This window comes from Pinus tabuliformis, chromosome 1_1 (genome assembly GCF_031772625.1).
Source record: "Pinus tabuliformis cultivar Carrire ecotype Pingquan chromosome 1_1, CPIR1, whole genome shotgun sequence".
Lineage (NCBI taxonomy): Eukaryota > Viridiplantae > Streptophyta > Pinopsida > Pinales > Pinaceae > Pinus > Pinus tabuliformis.
The window spans coordinates 134,523,627-134,549,503 of record NC_142297.1 but is presented as its reverse complement, the minus strand read 5'-3'; positions in this window follow the sequence as shown (position 1 = coordinate 134,549,503).

The following is a 25,877-nucleotide window of genomic DNA, read 5'->3' as shown; positions in this document are numbered from 1 at the left end:
GAAAATGCAGATGTAGGCCCACGACGTCCAGCCAATCTCCCGCCTTACAAGAGGAGACTACCAGTTGCAGCAGCACCGGCCCCACAAGACGAGGCCACAGAGACTTTGGCTGAGTTGGAAAGTGACCTGGAGCGTCTTACAGCAGATATACTAGAGACTACCATAGATGACATTCCAATCCGGCTTCAGCGCTATGTAGTCGGGGTCCCAGGACCTTTTAGGAGGTTCTTGTGTAGGGTGGCCCGTGCAGTGGTGTCATATAGAGATCATCACCAGTGATTGGATGGTCGTTTTGTAGACACATGTGACATTTTGGTTTTTTGTACTTATCATTTTTGCCGATCATAAGGTGTTTTTCAACCTATGATCGAAGACGATGTATTTTTTGACACACTCCTATATATATATATATATATATATATATATATATATATATATATATATATATATATATATATATCATTATTACCGGCTTATCTTGTAAATCATGTTATGGAATGGTTTTAAATGTACATGTATGATTATTGCAAATGTATATTTAACATTCGAGAAGCAATTGCATCTGCTAATGTATTTAAAGACCCTGGAATATGCTGATATTCAATGTAATCAAACTCACGTTCCAAGAGACGCACTCTCAAAAATAATCTTAATAACATTGGATTTCTAATGGCATACACTCTATTAAGCTGTAATACAACGAGTTCAGAATCTAACCTCACTATCAAACTCCGAATCCCAAATGAAATAGATTCAGAAAATAACTCAATGACTACACTGTATTCGGCAATGTTGTTCGTTGTTTGACCGAGGCTCACCCCATGCATAGATACTAACTCGTCAGAGGGCGAATAGATAACCCAAGCTGCGGAAGAGATATTCCGTGTACTACGACAAGCACCATCAGCGAAACCAATGTATGTTTGGAGAGGCATCGACATCTACAATATCAAGAGTAAAGCCAAGATAAGCCAGAATAATGACGAAAAACACACTCTCTAAGCTAAGCACACTGTCTAAACTAAAACACACTTGCTAGAAATAAAAACTAACCTAACTAAAAATTCTCCATACCCATTCTTTTAGGCATAATACCTCTTCAAGTAAAGACCATTTCTGGGTTTACCTAAAGAGTCCCCGTCAAAGTCTACCAACTCATAGGCCCCTTTTGCTAGATTTCGCTTGACAATATAGGGCCCATGCCACATAGGAACGAATTTTCCAGCACCTAATTTATCATTAGCTTGATCATATAATAACACTAGGTCTCCTGACGAAAAATTTCGAGGGGTCACATTTCGATCATACTGAGCTTTCATACGTTTTGCGTGAGTCTTGATCGCCAATGCAGCATCACGTCGATTCTCATCTAATTGAGCTAAGTATAATAAATGATTTTCCTCTTCGGAAGTAGCTGGAAGTAACTCGATGGCCATTTGCAGTGACGGGATTTCGCATTCAATGGGTAGCACAGCTTCCAAACCATAAACTAGTTGGAAAGGAGTGAACCCTGTTGATGTTTTCACTGAGGTTCGGTACGCCCAAAGCGCTGAAAATAACATGTTGTGCCAATTCGACCGATGAATACCAATGATTCGTCGGATCATGATAACTAAAACTTTGTTGATGGACTCAACCAGACCATTCGCTTGTGGATAATAAGGAGTTGAACTATCGTGACGCAAACCAAGCTGGCCTGTAAGTTCTGTCATCATAACGTTTCGAAAATGGCGCCCATGATCAGTGATTATCGCTTGTGGGACACCAAACCTAGCAATTATATGATTGAACACAAAAATTGCAGCTGTCTTGCCGTCTGCCTCGAATGTAGGCATCGCCTCGGCCTACTTAGTAAAATAATCTACCGCAAGGATGATATACGCATGCCCCCCGTCCGAGTGAGGGTTACATGTAATAAAATCAGATATCTCAGATTCTTCGCCTATATCACTAGTAGACGAAAAGATACGAGCAATTTCAGAAACCGAAATAGCTTCAGGATTATAACCTGTTTCTAGAGTTTGGTAATCAGGATGAACAACCAACGAAGACTATCCTTCTTCAGGTGACCCAACTTTACTGCCACTAGGAGTTACGAGGACTTTCAAACCTTCGTAATGGCCCGGGACGTCTTCAGGAGGTTGGCCCCGAAGTCTACGGGACTTCCTCAACAAATCGGCCACGGTTACAACCTCAGGAGACTGACCCCGATGTTGGAGTAACAGGTTCAGATATCTCAGGTTCTTCACCTATATCACTAGTAGACGAAAAGCTACCAGCAAGTTCGAAAACCGAAATAGCTTCAGGATTATAACCTGTTTCTAGAGTTTGGTAATCAGGATGAACAACCAACGAAGACTCTCCTTCTTCAGGTGACCCAACTTTACTGCCACTAGGAGTTACGAGGACTTTCAAACCTTCGTAATGGCCCGGGACGTCTTCAGGAGGTTGGCCTCGAAGTCTATGGGACTTCCTCAACAAATCAGCCACGGTTACAACCTCAGGAGACTGACCCCGAAGTCTACGGGACTGTTTCGGTAATTCAACCACATCTAAAAACTTTTAACTACTGCACACGCAAACAAAGTAAAATCTCAAAGAAAACTGCCTAAAGTCTCTAAAGAACCAAACAAATTCGAATCACACGCCTAAAGAATCTAGGGCGTCAAACCACACACAAACAGTAACTTTCCGGACCGAAAACACTAGTTGGTGATAAAATCCAACATCGCAGAATTCATTACAAAAATGGCGGGTGGAACAGTTACCCCGGCAACCTACTTAATGAATAGACTGGACCAAGTTCCTCCACTTTAACCGTCTCGAGTGAAGTGAACCCCCCAGAAAATCCAAGTGAGTCTAGCCGACGTTTACTCCAGGTACAGTGGGATCTTCCCTCCACCGTCACCTTAGGAAGAATCCTAAAGATAATAGTCACTAAGGTCACCAACAGCAACAAATATACCTGGGGGAATAGTCTACGATCCGATACGCACGCAAGGGCAGAGTAACAAGCTCAATCCCCTTGCCGGCTCCTTGACAATAATCCAAGGTTTACCGACAAGTGACCCCAGGCTCCTCGACAATGGTTAGTCCGAGGTTTACCGTTTGTAGTACGTGCATATCTGGCGTCATTCCCAATGAAGGAGGATTGATCCCCTCACTGGTTCGGACACGATCTCGTGCTTCTCCTTTAAGAGGAGCTTTCCCAGAGCATAAATGTAACAATTGGATTTATCCTACCGCAAGATAAGCTACTTGTTTGTTTTTACTGTCTTGGAGAGTTAATTATTCTCCTACTCCAAGACACTAGCTTGATCTATGTTGGTGTATCAGAGCCCTAGTAAATAAAATGTTACTAAGTGAATTTTACTTTAAGCGTTAATTTTTTATGGCTTTTCTTTAGGACAAAAGGTAGCGGAGATGAAACTTATGATGTGTAGACTCGACTCAAATCCACTATAAAGATGCACCTAGGATGAAAAAACAATCTTTCCTTTTCAATGAATTCCCTAGCTAAGAGAGTTGGAGAATGCAAAATTTATAAAGACAATTTTCTTAGCAATGAAAATCAAAGAAAAAAATCTCTTTATCTTTTCCAAAGCACACAACACAAGACCACTAATTATTTCACGAAAACTTCCTTTCTCTTTTCAAAGACTTCAAATGCTACTAAACAAACTTTCTTCAAAAGAGATTTTGTATTTTTCCTATTTTAACAAAGCATGTAAAACTACTTAACAAAAAGCAATTTTAAGATCTATGAAAATCTAAGAGAAATTTACCTAAAAGCAAATCCAATGAGGTAAAAGCCTACAAAATATAATTCCAGGTTGTTTTACTCAGTTACAATTCAACCAAGGACTAATTCATGCAGAATCATAAATCAGTCAAAAACAAAAATAAAAAGCTCTTGTTCTTTTTCTTAAGAATGAAATTCACAGCTTAACAAACAAGCCTTCTCAAAATTCCGCAAAGAGACAACACAACAGTAGGTTTCTCAAACAAAGGTGGATTTTAAGAAAGGTCTAACTCCTAAGAAGACTGAAAAGACCAGGGATATCCAAGGTTTTTACAATTTCTAAAGCCAGAGTCACTACAAGACCAATACAAAAATCAAACCTAGGGCTAGAATTTCTATGAACTTCACTAAAACCCTTGATGCTAATGAAACAAGCCTAGATGAAAACTTCTGACAGGTAACCAGTGGATCTGGGCAGCAATAAATAAGCTATAAACAAAATCTAATAAAAAGGAAAACAAAAATTGAAATTTTCTAAACTTTTGGCAGGGTATGCAGGTAGTTCGTTTGCACAAATGCGGCCCCGCTCTGTGCGCAAAGCAGAAGTGCGTACAGGTACGCACTGTGCTTAACTTAGAGGGTGCGTACTTCTCTCAAAATCAAGAAAAATAAAAACTAACTCAATCCTAAGCTAATCCACCCAAATTCACAGTCAATCAGTCAAAAACTAGAAAGAAATCAACGTTTCTAAAATCAAAGTATCAATCGAAAGAGAAATCAATCAAATCCATGGATTCCCCAGTGGAGTCGCCATTTTGTCATGCGGAAAGAGTCAATTTTGCGGACAAAACTGACCTCCCTAGAAAACAAGTCTTTTCTAGTGACAAACAAAACAATCAAGCACTATCTTTCCCTAAATATGCATTTAAAATAAAAGCAACCAGGTGTTTAAGGCTTACCTTTAGTCCAACGTTGTTCGTAGTAGCCAAACCTCTTCGAATCAGATGAGCTCCTCTCCTTGAAGCCTACATACAAAAACAAGAAAACGATTACATAGCACCTGAATAACTCATATAATAAAACATATTCATCATAAAGACCAAGGAGTTTATGAAACAAATTATATATAACAACTTGTTGAGAAAAATGAACTTAATTGTATTAATTGGAAACAAAAGAAACCTTACAACCAGCGCCTTGGTGTTGTGCAGGTCCCTCCCAGGGTCCAGCAAGAGTTCTCCTCTACTTTGATCAGCTCACCCACTTCCAAATAAAGTTAAGAAAGGAATGGGATCTCTCCTCTCAAGCTCTATAAGGGAGTCCTAATTTCAGCAGCATCTACCCTTAGGAATGTTCAGCTTTCAACCTCTTTTTCCTCTGGCCCAATGCCTGTATTTATAATGCTTTGGAGGAAGTTAAACAGGTCCACCATCAATGGGATAAGCCCCTCTTTCAAAGGGATAGCTCCCCTCTTCATGGGATAAGTTCCTCTTTCATTGGGATGCATGAACCATCTGGAGGTGCTCAATCCACGTCAAACCATCTTCTAGAATGCTCTAGAATCGACCGCAAGTAAGTTTTTTGAAGTAAAACTTGCGCCTTTTGACTTTTACAGGGGTACGCACCCACCCCTTTACAGACAGAGCATACAAGTACGCAGGTATTATGTACTTGAGGTGTGGGCACGCAGGTAAAAGTAAGAGAAAGTGCGGAACCAAAGTTATATTGATTTTTAAAGGCTTTCTCTCTTTTTTGGAGTTTGACATGAGGAGCAGAGGTATAAGACTTGCCAAGGAGGACAGTATGGTTATTGATGGAGCCATACTGACTGCAAATAGTCATGGTGAAAAATTTTAGTGTAACAGTGGCTGATAAAGACACTTGAAAGTGTTCATCTTGATGAGGTTGGAAAGACAGGAACTAGAAATTCAAACTGGCAAAATGGAGGTGATGTAGATGACTCTGCCTCACCTGTTGATATGGATGTTTCTTATGATTGTGAATTGAATTTGTCTACAGATTTAGAACCAACTTCCTTCAAAGAAGTTGTTTCTCATGATGAATGGAAAGAAGTGATGCAAAAGGAGTATGATGCCCTGATAAAGAATGGCACTTGCAAGCTAGTTGATCCTCCATTAGGAAACAAACCAATTGGTTGCAAGTGGGTCTACAAGAAAAAGTATAAATATGATGGCTTACTTGACAAGTACAAAGCCAGGCTTGTGGCAAAAGGTTTTGCACAGAAGGAAGGAGTTGATTATGAGGAGACTTTTGACCCCACAAAAAAATGGGCTACCATCCGAACACTTTATGCCCTAGCAGCTCAGAGCAGTTGGAGAGTCCATCAAATGGATGTAAAAAATGCTTTCTTGAATGGAGATCTAAAAGAGAATGTTTTTATTTCCCAACCTAAAGGATTTGCTGTGAAAGGACATGAGCATAAAGTATGCAAACTTGTGAAATCATTGTATGGCCTCAAACAAGCACCGCGAGCCTTGTATGAAAAACTAACTGAGCATCTTCTGAAACTCAATTTCAAACATTATGATCTTGATGATGCAACTTTATTTCTCAAGAAATTTGGAAAAACAGTTGTATATCTTGTGGTATATGTAGATGACTTTTGATGACAGGGAAAAAAGAAAGCTACATTGCATCCATAAAGAAGGAATTGAGGAAAGGTTTTTAAATGATTGATTTGGGCTATGTTTATCACTATCTTGGTATGGAAGTAACTCAACATCCGAAGTCCATATTTCTTTCTCAAAAGAAGTACATTGGAGATCTGTTGAATGGGTTTGGCATGACAGAATGCAATCCTCTTACTAATCCAATGGAACAAAACTTAAAGTTCACATCCATTGAAGGAAAAGAATTTGAGGATGCAACAAAGTATAGACATCTTGTAGGAAGTCTCAACTACCTAACTACTACCAGACCAGACATTTCGTTTTCTATTGGAATCCTCTCCAGGTTTATGCAAAAGCCTTGTGAGGGACATTGGTCTACTGCAAAAAGAGTTCTAAGGTACTTGAAGGAAACTCAAGACTTTGGAATCAAGTATACATAGGTGGACGACTTCAGCTTGATTGGATACTCTGATTTGGACTTCGATGGAGACAAAGAAACTGGGGTATCTACTTTAGGTTATTCTATGAGTCTTGGATCAGGAGCTGTCTCCTAGAGATCACTCGAATAATCAATTCTAGTAGATTCCACAACAGAAGCAGAATATGTGGCAATAGCTGAGGCAAAAGAAGAAATTGTGTGGCTTAGGAAAATTCTTGAAGATTTGTAGGTAAAACAAGAACAATCGACTCCACTAATGATTGACAATACCTCGGCAATAAAGTTTGCCAAGAACCCAAAGTTCCATGATCGAACGAAGCACATCAATACTAAATATCATCTGATTCGACATCATGTTGGGGCCAAAACAATCCATCTCCGCCATTGTTCCACTAATGAGCAAATTGTAGACATCTTCACCAAAGCACTTGGAAGAGAAAAGCTTGAACGATTCATAATGATGCTTGGACTCACGAACATCCCTTCAAATTAAGGGGCGGAATGTTGACACCTAATCATCAGGATTGGGTGAATAACTGAAATTGATGTAAATAAATAATAGAGAATATGAATAGTCACTAGGAGATGAAATGAACAGCCTCTCCCTCATGTATATAATAAATACCAACCTAAATGGATATCAACGAATTGTTTTTGAGGAGTTACTGCCTGGTCTGACAATATATTAGTTCATAGAATTACATTCATTACTTAAACATTGATAACTTCACAGTATTGAAATAAAGTTCAGATGATAAGAAAAACACATCAAGACACAAATTTTACCGTGGTGCATCCCAATGTGGGACTACGTCCACAAGAACTATTGCTTATAATATAGAATTTGTACAACAAATAGTTCTTGACCTACACACTCAACTGTAGGTCATTTGCGCACTCAGTTGTAGAGCCTTTCATTCGCCACAAAACCCAATCACAAAGATTCAATCATTCAATACCTGATATGATCCTAATATGATCCTCTTCTTTATTATTAATCCCTATATATACTATTACATGAGGGATTACATCGCTACATTACCATGGAACTGATACCATGGTTTCCGGAATACAAGGGACTACGGTCCAAAACCATCAATTTTTACAATCTTTTATGTTTTTTACCAAAAGGGAAGGGCTTCCTCGCGAAGCCACTATGCTACACGGTGACTTTACTGCATAGCCTTCGTTGTGCTCCACTGTTATACTACACAGTCCACTTTGCACTTTGTACTATGTGCTTTATCCCCAAAATTTGGCTTCCTTGCCCAAAATCTGGCCAAGTTGGGCTGCACCCAACAGGCCCCCAACTCTCACATGTGACTCATCTCGAGTCACTTAGCTATAGTGCCTCAGATATTTTCTGCAATGCTATGATCGGCCTAGTTGAACTATGTTGATTTGTGGTAGCATCGAATGTGCTCTAGCCACGAAATTTGGTGCAGAGGTTGGGGCACATGAGATCTCCAATACCTAGAAAGGATTTGGGCAAATTCTAAACAGTTGAGGAGATATTAAATAATTAATATTTTTAATGGAGTCCCTAAGTCTAAACTTAGGGAAATTAAAATATTAAAGTGGAATAATATGAAAGTGTGTGATCCAGGTGGATATTGGTGGCCACCTGCCAAGTCCACCTGAACCCCCACCATTGTTCTTCTTAGCATTTTCAGTTTCCTTAATTGTAGCACAACTTACTATTTTTAGCAGTTTTTCGGGTCCTGAACTTCCAGAGCCGTTTTGAGGCCCTAAACGACGTTTTATGGGGAATCCGGGGGCAACATGGGTCCATGGAATGGACTGATGGACTGATGTTGCTTGTTCCAACAATGATAGTGCTCGGATAGATCTTTCTAACGAGCTATTGTATGCGTCAAATGGAGATCGTATGCCAAAGTTACGACCCCGGGAAGTTGATGTACCAACTTACCCCAAACGAGGCCCCATAGTTTGGCGTTTCATCTTCTAGGGTTAGGTTTTGGAATGTTAAGGGTTTTTCCACTGTTTCTCAACAATAAATAGGCCTTCGAGCCTCATTGTAAGATAGTTCAGAGGCATGTAGCCATCACATCTCTTCTCAGAGATAAGCTACCATCGCCCTAGCTGGTTTATTTCCATTTCTGGTTGTAAGCATATTTCAATATTTTCCATTAGTGAAATGAAGTATTATTTCCTCTGCATCTTTGTGTATATGGTTATCTCTGTAATTTGTTGCGTTCCTGTTTAAATCTGGATCAGTGGTATTAGAGCGGTCTACTTTTTCTCTGTTTTTCTTTGCATGTCCCCAACAAGGTCAGGATATAAGGAGTTAGGGCTTGAACTGGTTGAACCTTTGCAAGACTAGGCTCGCAAATCCCGACGGCCTCCCATGGCGGATGAGAAGAAAGACGAGGGGGCAGGAGATCCCATCAAAATCTTGCTCGAAGAAGCCCTCGAGCGACAACGGAACACGATGATGGACAGCTTTGCCCAGATCCTTCAGCGGCTACCCAGAAGCAACGCATTGGCTTCCAGCAGCTACTCTGGAAATGCCACACCCTTTAAGGTACAAGTTAATTTGGAAATCCCCATATTCGAGGGTCAGATCGACATAGATGCCGTAGATAAATGGTTGAATCTGCTAGAGGGTTATTTTTCTGTTCATGAATTTTCGAGTCGGGAAAAGATTGTTTTTGCTCTTCTCAAAGCAGCCCCCCACGTCAAGGACTGGTGGGAAACCTACTGCGAGCAGAAGGATGAAAGTACTGGCTCACTATTTTTAGCCGCACCCACCTGGGATTCGTTCCGGGATGCCATCAAGGAGCAGTACTACCCTGTTGGAAGCTATGAGGATGAATACATAAAGTGGACCACGCTGCGGCAGGGAAGGGACCAAGACGTGCCGGAGTTCACCAATCTTTTCCATACCCTTCGCACAAAGTTGGGTATCAAGGATTCGGAGCAACATTTGATACTCAAATACCGTGGCTGCTTGCACAAGTACATCCAGGAAGAAATACAATTCCTAAACATCTCCTCGCTCGGCGCAGCATACCGATATGCCGTCAAGGTCGAGCAGAAGTTTAAACAAAAGAAGCGAGACTTTGGATCTGCGAATCCAAAGCAGGGGAAAGGTGCCCCTAAACCACATAACAAGGGACAAAGCCAAGGCGGGACAGCCCAAGACAACCAGCCGAAGCTGCAAGCAAAGAACAGCACCGCGAAGCCGAGAAAGGACATTGGAAAATGGTGCGAGTTCCATAAGAGCTCCACTCACAACACAAGTGAGTGTCGGGCCAAGCAGTCACTGGTGGCTGAGCTAAAGGTTTCAGAATCAGATGCGTGTTCCGACTCTGAGTCAGAACCTGATAAGGGGAATGAAAAAGGGAAGCAGATCATTGATGCGGATCCCACCACCACTGTTGCTACTGCAAAGATCCAGAAAAATGAACCCGAAGATCCAGAGGAGGAGGAGCGTCTCTTCCACTCCCAGATGTGGGTAAAGGGCTCCCCGATACAGTTCATTGTTGATAGCGGAAGTCAAAAGAACCTCATTTCGGCAGAGGTCGTGAAGCAGTTGGGCTTACCGACCACAGCACATCCACAACCATACACCATTGGGTGGCTTCACCAAGGACGAGATCTTCGCGTGAGCCAACAGTGTCGCCTTCCATACAACATCAAGCCCTTCACGGATGAGGTATTGTGTGACATTGCTCCCCTTGAAGTTTGTGATGTATTACTAGGACAACCATACTTGTGGAAGCAACATGCTGTGTATGAATCAAGGCCCCGTGCTGTTATTATTACATTGGAAAATAAGTTGTACAAGATACCAGAGGTAGCACCACCTACCGCCATCTCTTTGATTACTGCAAAACAATGCAGTAAGATCATTTCCAAAACCAGGAAATTTGTTTTCCTGATGATACGCCCTCAAGGAAAGAAGAAGACAGTGGCCGCGGCCTCCAGACGGGGTCCCTCTGCACGACAACTACAGATGGACAAGGTTGTGGAGGAGTACGAGGACATCTTCACCTCCCCGGCAGGGGTTCCTCTACACTGTCAAGTCAAGCACTCCATCGATCTGACCCCAGGTGCGCCGCTACCCAATGGACCAATTTATCGGCGCTCCATTCTGGAGAACGATGAAATCAAGAGGCAGATTCAGGAGCTCCTGCAGAAAGGTCACATCCGTCCGAGTTCATCGCCCTGTGAGAGCTCGATCGTGTTGGTACAGAAGAAGGATGGGACGTGGAGACTCTGTATTGACTATCGGGCGCTGAACAAGATCACTGTCCGTAATAGGTACCTGATCCTGCGGATTGATGACCTCATAGACCAACTAAAGGGGGCAAAATATTTCAGCAAGATCGATCTGAAGTCAGGATATCACCAGGTACCAATCGAACCCTCTGATGTGTGGAAGACTGCCTTCAAATCCAAGGAGGGCCTCTTCGAATGGTTGGTTATGCCTTTCGAATTGACGAATGCTCCTGCAACCTTCATGAGGCTAATGGATGACATCTTGCGGCCATTCACCAACTCCTTTGTAGTAGTATACTTGGATGACATTCTGATCTTCAGCCAGAGTTGGGAAGAGCACCTCCACCACATCCGACAGGTTCTCCAAACATTGCGGCAACACAAGCTATGTGCCAATTTGGAGAAATGCACTTTTGGCATGACCTAGGTTCAATATCTGGGATACATCATTGATGAACAGGGAGTGCATGTCAATCCAGCCAAGATCCAAGTCATTCGGGATTGGCCCTCCCCAACCACTCTAACAGAGCTCCGCAGCTTTCTAGGTCTTGCCAACTTCTACCGCAGGTTTGTGTTGGGGTTTTCTCATATTTCTTGGCCCTTGAGTCGAGTCACCAAGGGAGGGGCGAAAACAAAATTCTTTTGGTCTGAATCTCAACAGAAGGCATTCATGGAGTTGAAGGATCGCCTCTACATGGCACCAGTGCTCGCGTTACCAGATTTACAAAAACCATTTGAGGTCGAGACAGATGCCTCTGACTATGCTATTGGGGCAGTCCTTACTCAACATGGACATCCAGTGGCATATCACAGTGAAACACTTTCAGACAAAGTCCGGAAGTACCCCACTTATGATAAAGAGATGTATTCCATTGTACAGGCCTACCGACAATGGAAGCATTACATTTTGGGGAAGGAAACGGTCATCCACACAGACCACCGACCCCTGCAGTTCATACAGACCCAAGGGAAATTGCAGAATGATCGCCATCAGAAGTGGTCTACATACCTGCAACAGTTCCACTTGAATATCAAGTATAAGAAGGGCAGCTCCAATAATGTTGCAGATTGCCTCAGTCGACCACTGATCATGGCGTTAACCACCGTGCTCAACTCTTGTGGGCACGAGACTTCTGATTGGCCACTTCTCTACAAAAGCAACCCATAATTCGGCCACACATACCAGACACTCTTGGAGGGTCGACATGTTCCAGATTTTCACCTTCAGGATGCCCTATTGTGCCACCTCGGTCACCTTTGTGTTCCTTTAAGCGAGCGTGCCAAGATGATTTGGGAAGCCCACTACAGTCTGGCTACTGGGCATTTCGAGGTCGAGAAAACAGTGGCAGTTCTGCAAAATTATTTCTATTGGCCGAATCTTCGACAGGATGTTGGAAAGTACATCAGATCATGTACTGCCTGTGCCATTGCCAAACCGACCATTAAGAAGCACGGCCTCTATACCCCGTTGCCTACCCCAAGTAGACCTTGGGAATCCATCTCCATTGATTACATGTTAGGCCTTCCTTCCACCAAGCATGGAAATGACTGTGTTTTTGTGGTCGTCGACAGGTTCTCGAAGATAGCCATTATGGCGGCCTGCAAGAAGAATATCACAGCAGAAGCCACTGCTAAACTCTTCTTTGAACGAGTGTGGGTGCACTTTGGGATCCCACAGTCTGTCATCTTAGATCAGGATAGTTGGTTTCTCAGCACATTTTGGTCCAGTCTCTGGTCAATGCTGGACACCAAACTCACGAAGTCCACAGCCTTCCATCCTCAAATTGATGGCCAGACAGAGGTTGTCAATAGGATGATTGTGCACATTCTGCGCATGTATAACTCAAAGCATCCACACACATGGGACGAGAGCCTCCCCTATGTTCAGCACAGCTACAACCGAGCTCTTCACAGCTCCACTGGCCATAGCCCTTTTCAGGTGGGTTTGGGATTCCAGCCACTATGCCCCATTGATGTGGCCATGCCACTTGCAGCTACTCACATAAATTCAGCTCATGTCCAGTATGAAACAGATGAGGCCACCAGCTTCATTGAGCCCATCCAACACATTCACCAGCAGGTCCATGACATTCTTGAGAAATCAAATGCCAAGTACAAGCAGCGACATGATCAACATCGGGTGCCACACAAGTTTCAGGTGGGCGACAAAGTCTGGTTGCATTTGCAAAAGGAACGCCTTACTGGAGTCTATTGGAAATTGAGACCACTCCGATATGGTCCTTACACCATTACTAAGGCTATGGGAGACAATGCATTTGAGCTCAGCATTCCCCCATTCCTTGGCCTGCACCCAGTGTTCAATGTGGACTGCCTTCGGCCATACTTTCCACCATTGTTAGACACATCCGACATTGCAGAACAGCTCAAACCCACAGAATTAAATCCAGATTGCATGGAACAAGCTGCAACTGATCGGATCATGGACACACAGATCAAGAACACTCGCCAACAGAATATCCAACTGTATCGAGTTGTCAAAGTAGGCCAACTCCTTCAGCAGGGCAAGTGGCTCACCAGGGAACAAGTTCAGCAAAAGTTTCCTCATCTCATGGAGGAGCTCAACGCAATGGGGACCATTGCTTCCTAAGGGGGGAGGAATGATCCAGGTGGATATTGGTGGCCACCTGCCAAGTCCACCTGGACCCCCACCATTGTTCTTCTCAGCATTTTCAGTTTCCTTAATTGTAGCACAACTTACTATTTTTAGCAGTTTTTCGGGTCCTGAACTTCCGGAGCCGTTTTGAGGCCCTAAACGACGTTTTTTGGGGAATCTGGGAGCAACATGGGTCCATGGTATGGACCGATGTTGCTTGTTCCAACAATGATAGTGCTCGGATAGATCTTTCTAACGAGCTATTGTATGCGTCAAACGGAGATCGTATGCCAAAGTTACGACCCCGGGAAGTTGCTGTACCAACTTACTCCAAAAGGGGCCCCATAGTTTGGCGTTTCATCTTCTAGGGTTAGGTTTTGGAATGTTAAGGGTTTTTCCACTGTTTCTCAACAATAAATAGGCCTTCGAGCCTCATTGTAAGACAGTTCAGAGGCATGTAGCCATCACATCTCTTCTCAGAGATAAGCTACCATCGCCCTTGCTGGTTTATTTCCATTTCTGGTTGTAAGCATATTTCAATATTTTCCATTAATGAAATGAAGTATTATTTCCGCTGCATCTTTGTGTATATGGTTATCTCTGTAATTTGTTGCGTTCCTGTTTAAATCCGGATCAGTGTGTTAGAATGGTCCGAAAGACATGGATCAAGCCAAATCTAATCTTAATTGTTGATTAGGGAGTTAATCTCGGTCGTTGATGTGTCAATGAGAAAAGTATAAGAGGAGGCTTGAGGGTCACTTGGAGAACACACCAGACTGATCAGTCATTCTATTCTCTAGAGCGAGGTTTGATAAGAGAGATAGAATCAGTGGTCGGATTTGCAGCTAAGGGGCATTGAGTACAGAGAGATAGAGAGGCATAGATAGTGCTGAGAGAGAAGTGCAGGAGCTAGAGAGAGTGTCACAATAGCAGCTAGGGCTCATGAAGGGCCACGCAGAGGCAGCCAGGAGCTACGCAATGCATTAGAGAGGCCAGCATTGCTTACGCAGAGGGCCAAAAGGCTGAAGCAGGGCCTCTTGAGGCTGACGCAGACCCATTTAGGGTGAGATAGGGATAACGTTGGGTAGAGAGAGGCTGACGTAGTCCAGAAAGGTAGATGCTAGGGTTTCTGGGGCAGATTGGAGCTGAGAAGCTGTCGGAAGGTTTACCCAGGGTTTCAACTGAGACATTTGTCTGAAACTGAGAGGTATGACTACCAAGGAAATTCTCTAATTGGTAAGCTGGATTTGGCACCCAGATTGTACTCTGAAATTGCTTAATAAGAAGACCCTCAAATAGTTTCACTGGTTTTCCCACATTGGGTTTTTCCCGGGACATTGGTCCAAAAATAACGGTGGGATTTGGTGTGATTTTTTCTATTTCCTTTAGTTGTTGATCTGTAATATGTTCAACATGCACTAGTGTTTATTTTTAGAATTTACATTGTAAATAACTTGTTAAGTAACAGAACAAGTAGGTAGGAATAAGTTAGATAAGGTGCATGGATGGTTTCTAACTAATAGACTTAGAAACTTCAACATGGTATTAGAGCGTGGTTGTAGATCACAGGAGAACTGAGGACATTAGTTGAGCAGAGCAATAGCAGCAGAAAATAGTTATCCCAAGTGACAAAAGTAGTTCCTAGCAGAGCAACAATAAGGAAAGGGTGACAAAGTGCATGCATCATCAAGCGCAATCTAGGAAGAGGCAGTGCAAAGGCTAAGAGAGAGAAAGGGAGCCTCACACATAGCCACACAGAAGCTAGGAGGGCTGACACAGTTGGCTGAGGAGGCCGGGTTGCTGGTGTCGAGATTGTGTAGAGCCTAGGAGCTCTCACCTTCAGGTTGCTAGGGTTTAGAAGGCTATGGGAACATTGCAGAGTGGAGCTAGTGAGGTACTGTAGTCAGAATAGTACCTAAAAGGGCAAGGCCAAGAGGAGGGAGTTATGTTGGGTAGAGAAGGCCCTGCGTAATGGTTTTGGGGCTCAAAGCTCGCAATTTTGGGTAAAGTAATGGTAAAGACTCCGCGAGATGCACCGAGCGCGAAATATAAAGAGTGAATTCAAAGGGTTGTCCACCCAAAGATGAAGTAAAATGAGTCGGCCTATCCATGGTCCGCGGGCCATGGAAATGTATAAATAGAGTAAGGCTCTGTGGTTAGAAAGTAGTTTTTGGGAAGTATTCTTTTGATCTGGAATGTAATCGGTTTATGAGGCAAGAAGTCTTATAGTGTCTGTAAGTCTGAGTCAAGGGAGTTGGTAGAGAGAAAGAGGCTCTGCAACTATGTGCGTAGGGGCCTGGTAGAGTCTGCAGCCGTGTTTGTGGACCCCTGCAACTAATTTCATAGGGCAGATCTAGTTGTACTGAAAGTGAGATCAATAAAGATAAGAATTTCTGAATCATTTTGTGGTTCTTTGCAGATCTGTTTGTTGCTTATTTTATGCATGATCTGTATATGGGTTTAGATCTTTCTTTATAATTACATGTAGTGGTTATCTTTATTAAATGTTTTCTTAAAGATCATAAGAAGTAGATCTGATATATTACAAGCTCAGTAATAATTAATATTAAGGATTTTTCTTGTTTCGGATCTACGCGATAGCAGAGTAGGGCGAAGCTATAGAATGGTTCACAAACCCTACAAATGACATCAAGACATACCAAGGGTGCAGAAACCTGGTTCCAACACCCTTCCTAGTTACCTCGAGTGAGACCTCAATCCAAGCTCCATGGGCTGTTGCTGAAAGGGCCAGTAGCTATAGGATTTTTTTGGCTAATAACTCTTACAAACCTGGGTCAGGGACCAATAAGCCAACAAATGTTTCTGTTGTCAGGACTGAGATCTGCCTAAGGGATGTCTGATGTCGGAACACTGGAAACCTACAAAGAAAGAGCTTGAAGATTGGTTGGAGCATAAGCTTCGTGAGTTTTTGGTTCAGGAAAACAGAAATCCATGGATATCAGAAGAAAGGTGGTTGGACCATTACATATACATAGAGAACCATGAGATCTTCTTTGCATCATTCTCAACAAAGTTGTATGAGTGGATCTCAAGGCTAGTTGACAGCATGGGAAGGTGCAGACTAGATCACCCATAGTGTGGACTTCAGAATTGGTGTGCAGGCTAGAACCATCTGAAGACAAAATCACACGCATAGTAGATCACTGGTTGGATCAGATAATAGGAGGGTTGATCACTGAGTTTGCGATAGACACAACTGTGAGATATAGTGAGGTAGAAAAGTCTTTTCTTCAAGGACCACAGGGTAAGTAAATCCAATTGTTGAATACTTGGATTAAAATGTTGTTATGTGAAAAATAGATTACGCGCATTTATTGATGTCTAGTGTAACGTGGAGTGGAAGAGGCTACCAGGGAACCGAAGGATTGGAGAATGGCCCTCTAGCTTCTATTTCGTGAGAAAGAAAGGAAGAATTCATGGATTTCTCTTCGAGAAGCATAGTTTGGTTGATTGGGTAGCGCATCCCACTGATACCACCATTGTCCATGCCATCCCCTATTTCTCCTACATCGAAGCCATCTTCACCCAGTCCACCTCCGCCACCTATGAAGGTTGCGATGGCAAGCGCATTGAAGTTGTCGGTATTTAGAGGTGTAGGAAATGAGGAACCTGGTCAGTTCTGGTTTGTGGTAAGGGCTATATGGGAAGCCCAAGGTATAACAGATGATAACATAAAAAAGGCGACTCTGGTTAGTGCGTTGTATGACCACGTGTTGACATGGTATATAAAGTACTCAAGCGATCATCCAAATGCGGGAATAGTGGCGATCTAGGACACGTTGACCAGAGAATTTAGTCGGCCAAAATCGAAGACGCAGTCGGTCATTGGGTTCAAGGAGATCGCGATGTTACCTAGTGAAACCCCATGGGATTTGGATCAGAGGTTGAAAATCACAGTCCGTGAGGGTAACATGACGTTGACAGATGAACAGCATTACATGTGGTTTGTAGTGTCTTTAACACCACATCTAAGGTCGGCACTATCACAACAAAAGATCTCAACCCAAGCTGAAGCATTAGAGACAGCAATGAGGTTGCACGAAACTCCAATACAGGATCCAGGGTTGGGAGTTCCACAAATCCACGCGCAACTACAAAACCTGTGCTTAGAAATGCGAATCTTGAAGTAAGAAAAGGTGCCCCAACCAGATGCGCGTATAGAGGGAGGGTGCATTAAGTGCAAGAGCCAAGGAAATGACAAGGACCACTGCCCCATCTTCACGAACTATCTAGTGGGAGGGGGCCTGATGCCATTCAAGCTAGAGGTACAAGCAGGGCCAAGTGTGGCACCCACACTCTGGTGCACAATTTTTCAAGTGGGGGGAAAGCACGCAACAGACAACTGCCACCTGTTGCAGAAGTATACCTAGACCCCGCAACAGCTATATTGCAACTTTTGTAGATCAGTGGGTCATAACGAGTGAACTTGTCGAAGTTATGACTTACTGATGGAAAGGACTATAGCCTAGCGAGTGTAGACTGAAGCACGGGGTTTCAACCCAACTGTTGGGCCATGTGGGGGATTTCAAGGATGCAGGCGGGGAAGAGGAATGGGGCTTGGGTGAGGGCGCAGACAGCTGATCTATTATAACTACAAAGGACCAGGGCACTACGCTCGCGACTGCATGAATCCAACGAAGATATCTTGTCCATACTGTGAGCAATTTGACCATGAAATGGTAGACTGTTCAATGCTTATTGCCCAAATGTGTGAAAAGGGGGTATTGCAACCCACTCCGACTCAAAATGTCCAAATGATGAGATCTGCACCTCACGAAGAGGACCCTAGCATAAACATGGTACTAAGAATCGGCGCAACCACCGGAAGAGATGCGAGGAAACGGTCTGGGGAAGATGAGAAGGGTCGCAGTGCTCTGACAAAGGAACCGAAACAGGCGAAAGGGATGTCTAAAGAAGCTTAGAAGAGCTTCACAAAAGTCTCTACCCCAGGTGATAGGCATCCAATGGAGCCGGAAATGGATCCCTCTCTACTTATCACCTTTTTAGAGACATGTATGACTAAAACTAGGGAAACATGCTCTACGCACCGGGTGAGAGATGCGACTGACAGTGCAAATCGGTGATTCGCATAATAAGTTATTCATATATCAAACATAAATAAATGACTCCACCATACAAAAGTGCCAAATGGTAACTCAAACATTCATGCAATAACATATAAACAACTAAAAACTGTATATCACTTTAAGAATATAAGCAGAAATGGCCAAGAGATAAAAGTACCATTTATGACTGGTCCTACTCATAAGCTTCAAGCAACAATGATTTATCTCTACTTGTTCTAATATCTACTAAGAGTACAAAAGCGCAACATCAGTAGCAGATATCAAATGCAAACATTAATAAACCTTGATCGATTCATTCATCAAAACCTCCTCTGAGGGTGCAGAAGTGCATGTTCTGAGGACAAGTTTTTGACAAATTTCTGGACCCTTCTCTAAATACCTGAGAAGGGTTTAAATATTGTTAACTAAATAACTTAACTACATAAGTTTAGGATATGGTTTAAATGACCGCCCTTTATCTAAGCAAACTTATTTCTAAAAATTGAATCTAATTCCTAACTATTTCTGTATTTGCTCCTTAGTGTTTGCGAGCATGCAACATTTGCCTGGGAAGAGTTGGCTGGTTGTCTTCTACTTTTTCTTGGGCTATGAAAATAGAAATGGCAAGCGCTAGCACCCCTTTTTAGTAAACTAGAAGATATTTTTGGGAATCATCTTCTGGCTGGGCGAATTTACTGCGTATATACTTGGTAACGACCCAAATTTCTCTTAAACTGCCTCTGCTTTTGCTATCTCGGTTTCCGGACTCGTGGATGACTAAGCAAGTTAGGGACTTTACTTTCTGATCAATTTTCTTAGTGATGCGCGATTAGCGCCAAAAACTGCCTTCATTCTTTGATCCGGGCCCTTCTAGTGCGTTTTCTGCTTTTAGCACTTTTTCCTTTACCGAGCATAAGCTTCAGAATTTTGTAAACATGCTGCTTTTGTGAGCTTTTGACCTTGAGTGTCGAATCGCCTATTGATATCAACATCTCTTCAGTAATACTCTGAAATCTACGTTTCTGTTGCACGCGGTATCTGCTTATGAGGGCATCTCTTCTCTGTTCTCCGAGCATTAACGCTTTCCATTTTTCCTTAGATGTTTCCTGCACATTGCTTCATGTTGTTTCCTGTTCTTTATTCTTGCAGTTCACGCAAAGGAAAAGAGTAATGATAGTAAATTTTGACACGAAAGCTCTAAGCTCTACGAATGTATAAAATCATGACACCTCATAGTGAACTGACTTTTTGAGAAACACAAAACTTGTCCTTCATGAATATCTTGGCGTACATTCATTAATTTTCTTTAAGGCGCGCACCCAATTCTTGGTTTAGGGATAGCTTTTCTTGAATGCTGAGCCGAGGAAAATTTGCGATGGGTGATTTCTATGACTCACATCGCAGCAACGCGTTTATCGCATTATCAAGATGTGTCATCGCAAAGTTTCCTGATCAGTTTAACGCAGAATCGCGCAAATCGCAAGATCGCAGATCGCAGCATCGCAAGATCGCAGATCGCAGCATCGCAAGATCGCAGCATCGCAAGATCGCAGATCGAATTTATCGCAGTTCGCAGCATCGCAAGATCGCAGATCGCAGATCGTTGCAATTTGTTAAGTTATTTGTGTGTTGTTTATGCGACGTTGCGATATGCGATGTCACATATCGGCCATCAAAGATTTCTTAAGATTTTCATTTATGGGCGCTTCTTAATGTATGCGATGCGATGAATTTCGCGTCGCTTCTTCGAAGTTTTTTATTGTGCTCATAAAGAAATGTTTCACTCTTCTCCATGCGGTGTATTTTTTTTAGGAGTATAATACAAAAAAATTTATAAAATTTTTTGGATTTTTTACTAAGGGTCCCCACTTCTTTAGTGTTATTGCTAATACTAAAGAAGGAGGGGGGTTGTTGGTGGTCACAACAATGGCGATTCACTTGGAAGAACCAGTTATCTCTACTTTTCTATTGAATTTTTTTTTTAAACTTCCAAAACAGAAAACTTTTCATAAATCTAAACTTTGTTATGGACAGATAGAGTACATTATGCCTTATTCTATCAATGATATTTTGTTTCAACCTCTTTCTATTCTAATTGTTTGCTTCCTCAGGCTTGTCCTTGTATCTACATCAGCTATTACTTGGTCTTGTAAAGATAAAATAAAGTCTTCTCTGTGTGCTAGCTTTAAAATATGCTCGTTTGCCATAGGTAGAGCCTCTGCTGCCAACAGGCGTCCATAGCCTCGACAGGGTTACCTGTTACCTAGCAATGATCCTTTATCCTGTTTAAGGTCATCTACAAACTTCAAAGAAAAATCCATATTGACACTTTCTCCTTTTTTATTCTTAAAGAACAATGTCTTGGTTTGGTAGCCAAATTATGACACAGTCATTCACTTGATTTACACTTTTGCTGAACAAGCTGGCTCGGGATGAGACCCCTTGTCTTTTGATTTCAACAATCTTGAGTCATTGCCCTATTTTGATGGACAATGTTTGGCAAAGTCAGCAAAGTTATAATATCTGTGATCATGATAAGCGGGCTCGTGATGAGACCTCTTATTCTTTGAGATATAGTGTTTCTTGGATTGTCCCTCTGAATGTTGCGATTTTCTTTAACAGGGAGGAAATCATTGTTTTCCTTAAGAGAGCTCTGGACGACAATAATAGAGTTTGAAAACAATAGTTTTACAGAGAATCTTTATTTTTTTATTGATACCTTTCATTGTGCTGATATAAAACAATTCCTTTGCTAAAGGTTGCTTTCATCAAACTTTTTGAAGTTGAAACTAGTATCATATCTAGGCTAAAGTTTTTAACTGTACCTGTCAATAATAAAGACCAGATTTTCAAAAATTTTCTATTTATACAAGCGAAAAGCTCAAAATCTGAAAGAGCATTGGTGTCTCTTCGCGAATACTGATAGTAACCATTAACAACTGGTTTTATTATGAAAAAGAAAAGAAAAACAAAACTATTCTACAAAACAGAAGAATAACCTTCTATGGAAAATATATTTTAAGGATTTGACCATTAATAGGCAAAGAATCCCTTCTACCTGCTAGATCCTGTAAGACAAACATTGACGGACCTATGACTTCAACAATCTGAAAAGGACCAAGCCACATCTTTTGAAATTTTGTATGTTTGCCCTTTTCTTCATGAGCCTTATCCCATTTTAAAACTAAATCTCCCATCTAAAATTTTTTTTTGGTCATTATGTTTGAATCAAAAGAGGATTTTATTAGCGCTTGATGATGAGCATGGGTTCTCTTAGCTTGTTCTCATTGCTCTTCTAATTTGATTATTTCCATTTGTCTTAGTTGTATGGAGGAAGTAGGTACTTCATCAATGTATTGTATTAAAGACAAAGAGGGAATGACTAAGTGAGTTGGAAGAACCACTTCTTTCACATAAACTAAATTAAAGGGGGAAGTGCCAATCGAAGCTTTTTTTGTTATTCTATCTGCCCATAAAGAATTTACTAAAGCTTTATGCCAATTCTTTTGGTTCTGGTCAACTGTTCTTTTAATAATCCTGATTAGGTTTTTATTTGTTCACTCAGCTAACCCATTACCTTGCAGATAGTAATTGGCCGAATATTTTAGTTTGAACCCTCTTTTAAGTGCGAACTCAGTCATTGCATTTCCAAAAAAGTATGATGCATTATCAAACATTAAAGATGTTGGCAATCCAAACCTAGTGATTATAAATTCATCTATGAATTCGATAATATTTTTAGAATTAGCTGTCTTGAGAGGAACTGCCGCTACCCATTTAGTAAAATAATCTGTTGCCGTGAGGATGTATCTATGCTGCTTAGAAGAGTGAGGAACGATCTCACCTATTATGTCCAAGCCCCACTGGCTGAATGGTTGCTCGATGTTTACTGGTTGTAGTGGCAGGGACAACTTCTTTTGTCTTCCAGCAGTAGTTTGGCAGACTTGACATTTCCTCACATAACTGTGTGAATCTTTGAACAGCGTAGGCCAGTAATATCCTGCACGTAAAATTTTATGTGCAGTAGCATCTCCAGCATAGTGTCTGCCTGCTGGTCCATCGTGGAGTTCCTGCAAAACTTTTTCAGCTTCAGTTTTTTCAAGACATCTAAGAAGAACAAAATCATAATTCTTTCTAAAAAGAATATCATTTATGAGCTGATATTGTTTAGCTTTCAATCTCAGAGCTCTTTTCTTAGTGTGATCCAGGTGTGATGGAGCATACCCATTCTTAAGATAATAAATGATATTAGCATACAATGATTCTGCATCGTTTAGGCTTACCTCATACATTTGTATCTCTTCGGATGAAATTTCAGAGATTTGCGATGCTCCAGCCAACATTTTGCAGAAGCCTTGACCTCTTACAATGTTTGCTGGTTTAATCTCAAGATCGCATTCCTGTAAAGCAGTGATCCAATTTGCTCTTTTCTCGCCCATATCCTTCTGTACTAGAAGATTTCTTACCGTTGGAAATGATACTATGATCTTAGTATGGGTTTTGAGTAAGAAAGGTCTGAAATATTTGACCGCTTTGAAAACAACATAGGCCTGTTTTTCTATGTCTGAATAATTGAGTTCAGCACCTTGTAAATTTGAGCTAAAAAATGCAATTGGAGCTTCCGCTTTTCTTGATTTGCTTGAGTTAGAATTGCAGCATATGATTTCTCTTAGGAAAATGTGTATAAAACAAAAGATTCTAAAAAATTCGGGGTTGCTAAAGATGGAGCATTAATAATAGCTTGTTTGATGAGGTTGAATGCTTCATGTTCATCTTGACCCCATTTAAAATTTGAATTATTTTTAATCATGGTTTGCAAAGGAGACACAGTTCATGAAAAATCTGGGACAAATCTCTTTACAAAATTGATTTGACCAAGGAAAGATTGCATGGCTTTTTTATTATGAGGTAGAGATATTTTAGAGATTTCTTTGATTCTGTTAGGATCAATGTGAATACTGGATTTTAACACTATGAATCCTAGAAGTTTTCCTTCACTTAATGCGAAAAAAGATTTCTTTGGGTTAAGTGAAATCCCATACCTTAAACATCGTTGAAAAATTTGTTTTAAATCTTTGAGATGGTCGCTTCGCTTCTTGGAGTACATTGTTATATCATCCAAATAAATCACTACAGATTTATTGACTAAACCCTTAAATGCGATGTCCATGGCTCTTTGAAATGTAGCGCCGGCATTAATCAAACCAAATGGCATCTTTCGATATGCATATGTGCCCCATTTAGTTCTGAATGTGGTTTTCAACTGATCATTGGGATGCACCAGCACTTGATTATATCCTGAAAATCCGTCCAAGAAGGACATCAGTTTTGAGCCTGCTACTACCTGTAATATCTGTTCCATAGGTGGAAGAGGAAAATTGTCTTTTTGACAGGCTTTGTTGAGATTCTGAAAATCGATACAGATTCTAATATCTCCATTTTTGTTTCTAACGGGTACCATATTGGAGACCCATTTGGAATGTCTGACGGGGAAAATTATTCTGGCTTTTAATAACTTATTTAGCTCAGTTTTTATCTGATTTTCTAAATTGGGGTGGATCTTTCTCAGTTTCTGTTGGAAAGGTTTTTCATTGTCAATCATAGGAATAGTATGCTGAATGATAGAAGTGTCGTACGTCTTCAGCTCATCATAATTCCAGGCAAAAACATTTTTATATTGTCTCAAAAGACGAATATATGCTAGTTTTTCTTCAGGGACTAGGCCGATGCCTAGATTAACGTTTTGTGGTTTATCATCGGTTCCTAGGTTTACTAATTCGTAGTTCAGAGTTGGACTGTAGAGCTTTGAATTGGTAGACCTTTTAAACTGGTTTTTCAAATCGTATAAGTCTTCTAACTTAACCACTGATTTAGGTATAGCATTATCAGTGCTATTTCGTTGTATCTGTCAATCGTGATGGTCTTCGTCAATTATCTGATTGGAGTAGGATCCTTCAAAAGTGAGGAAATTTACAATATCAGGATCGTCATTGAATACTCTCCAATTTGTAATGTTGTCAGGGATGGACGGTCTAAAGATTAATTCTATTGAGAATCTATCTGTACTAAAGTCTTTGGAGGGAATAAGCCTATAGGCTACATTAGCCAAAAGGTTTGCGCTTGCGTTTTGGAGTCTCGGGATTGAAGAAATATTAAATGCTATGAATTGCTCAGTCAGATCTTGTACTAAAGATTGATAGTGTTTTAAATGACCTGATAGGCAATGTATAGTGTTACGTACCTTTTTGACGATAATCTCAGAGTCTCCGAAGACTTGAAGATACTTGATGTTTAACCTGATTGCTTTGTATAGGCCTTGCACCAAGGCCTCATATTCTGCTGTATTGTTTGTGCAATTGAATTCGAGTCTGCACGTTAGCATGGTCTTGTTTTCTTCTGGACTAATCAGAATGCATCCTGCTCCTGCTCCTTCGTTAGATTTAGAGCCATTGAAATATAATTTCCAAAACAAAGATGTATTTACAGGTTCATCTACAAAATTAACACACTTTGAACTATCAGTTTGGGAAAAAATTTCGACTTGGGACAAAACTGAATTTTCTAAGTAAGGTGATGTGTGAGCATTGAAATTACCGAGGAAAGAATCTACTGAGTAATTGCCTATGATACTGTTGTTATACGATACCGCTTCATTTTCTCCCTCTAATTCCGTTACTATGTACTTCTGGTGTAGTTCTTGTTCAACCTTTATTTGATTCGGTTTACCGTTGTAGGGTAACCACATGTGCGACCAGTCGGTTGAAAAGTATCCATGGAGTTTCTCGGACCAATTCCTACTAAGAATTAAGCCATAGAATTCTGGGATATCAGCCACTAGAATGTCAATAACCTGACATACCTTCAAGTTAGATGACAATCTTATGGTTACTTGATTAATTTCACCAATCACTTCGACTTGAGATCGATCAAGATGAACTATGTGCACTGCAGATTTTTGTGGTTGAACATTTAGCTTAGCACATATTGATCTGGGTAAAATATTCGATGAAGCACCGGAATCTGCCAAACAATTGTGCACATTTTTATTGAAAATCTCGTAAGTGAGAAGAAACGGGGGAGTGTGAGATCTTGATCTTCCTCCAATCAAGGCGATATCATT